General features: G+C 41.0%; 1 protein-coding gene and 1 long non-coding RNA gene across 2 annotated transcripts in view; one reads left to right on the forward strand and one right to left on the reverse strand.

Moving 5' to 3' along the window:
* The window catches only part of LOC116705509 (uncharacterized), a 25,554-nt gene that overhangs the window by 19,695 nt on the left and 4,033 nt on the right, over positions 1–1,826 (forward strand). The gene's annotated exons all lie outside the window — the stretch shown is intronic.
* Positions 1–1,826, reverse strand: part of kcnk12 (potassium channel, subfamily K, member 12) — a 17,300-nt gene that overhangs the window by 13,577 nt on the left and 1,897 nt on the right. The gene's annotated exons all lie outside the window — the stretch shown is intronic.

Consider the following 1,826-nt stretch of genomic DNA (forward strand, 5'->3'; position numbering starts at 1 on the left):
AATTTCCATTGCACTCCATTATGGACAGAATACCAGCTCAGATCAGTTGCATTGTTTTTTTTCTTTTTTAACCAGGGCAGACGTTTTCAGTTTACATTAGGTGCTTACATAATTGCAAAAGGGTTCTCTAACGTTTTATCAGTTAGATTTTTTTTAAATGATATCAGATTAGTAAACGTAATGTACCTTTGGAACATTGGATGGATGGATGCTGATAATGGGCAATGTTGATGACATTGCATTAAAGTTCAGATCAGCTGGTATTCTGTCTATAATGGAGTGGTATGGAAATTGGTAAGTGACCCAAACTTTTGACCGGTAGTATATGTACAGTGTATGTATATATATATATAGATATATATATATATATATGCTTGGTCTCTGTTTTTAGCTTAGCATGTTAGCGTGCACACAAAATACAGCTGAGGCTGATGGGGATGTCAATAGTTTTGCAGGCATTTGGTCATAAATTGGACAAATTAAAATTTGTGTTCAAAATTACATGGCAATCCATCTAGGCCTAACAGCTGTTGAAACATTTCAATTGGCGATAGAGGAAAAGTCAGAGGAAAGTCTGTGTACAATTCATCCTCTGGGCACTATAGACACACATATTTCATGGCAATACATCCAAGAGTAGTTGAAATATTTCAGTCTGGACCAAAGTGGTGGATCGACTGATCGACAAACTAATAGATTAACATTCCATCCCTTGAGCCACGCCAACAGCATGGCAAAAGAGTTGAGATTGAAAACTTATTCTGTGACCTCGGGAATTGTATTTTCCTGCTTTGTTGTCAGCTGAGAACATTCTATGTCAACTTTTAAGCCAACGTGGACAACAAGTCCTTAGAGTATTCTAAAATCTTTTAAAACTCAAACATGAGATTGTTCTTGTCAAAAAACGGTAAATATCTAAAGAATTAGAGGAAAGATGTTCACATCTTTTTTATTTTGTTGCATTTGTTTAGACCATGCTTTAGAAAAAGCTGAATTTTACTTTTTTGTGTTTCCTGTAGTATTTCTTACACAACACACTCGATTTGGTGGCTGTTGAATCTGGCCAAAACTCTTGGTAAACAATCAACTCAAGTGGCCGCGGCATCACTTTCATTCTTCAAAGCGATACTGCGGAGGCACGTCAAGAGGACCAAAAGTGTCATTTATTGGTGACACACTGATTTGAAGAGGCAGAGGCGAGAAGTGTTTGGGAGGAGTGTCTAGAGTGCGCAGGGGGATGCCACTTTGAAAAAGAGTTGTGTGGGGAGGCCCCAAAATCCCTTTTATATCAGCAGCTCACAGGCGTACAGAAAAAGTAGCACACACGCCGGAGGGATGGTGGGCGGTGGAGATCAAAGTGAGATGGAAACCCAGACAGAAATCCATGCAAACATATGAAAAAGATAAATACTGAAGTGACACATCACTTTTTTTTTCTCCCTAAGCAGCTGAGTCATTAAGTGATCTTGCTTGTTGGGGAGGATTTTGCTGCTGGTGCATGACAGCTGGAGCACAAAGGATTTGAACCCGCCACAGACGTGTTCACAAACAAAACTGCTGTGGTCCCCTCCTGTGACTGGGTGAGCCGAGAGCACAGGCTGCCTGCGAGCTCTGCCTTTGTGGATCTGAGAGCAGAAGGTGGAAGATCTACTGTAGCAACGTGGTCACGACAGGTCTAAAGTCAATAAAGGTCTGGCAGGTTTCTTGCTCATGTAGATTCAACTCTCCCTGTGCAGCCGTGTACAGCCATTAGTTCTCATCACTCTCCTCAATTAATAGGAGGCGTCAGAGGTATCACAGTGTGTGTGTGTGTGTGTGTGTGTGTG

This window comes from Etheostoma spectabile, chromosome 17, assembly GCF_008692095.1.
Source record: "Etheostoma spectabile isolate EspeVRDwgs_2016 chromosome 17, UIUC_Espe_1.0, whole genome shotgun sequence".
Lineage (NCBI taxonomy): Eukaryota > Metazoa > Chordata > Actinopteri > Perciformes > Percidae > Etheostoma > Etheostoma spectabile.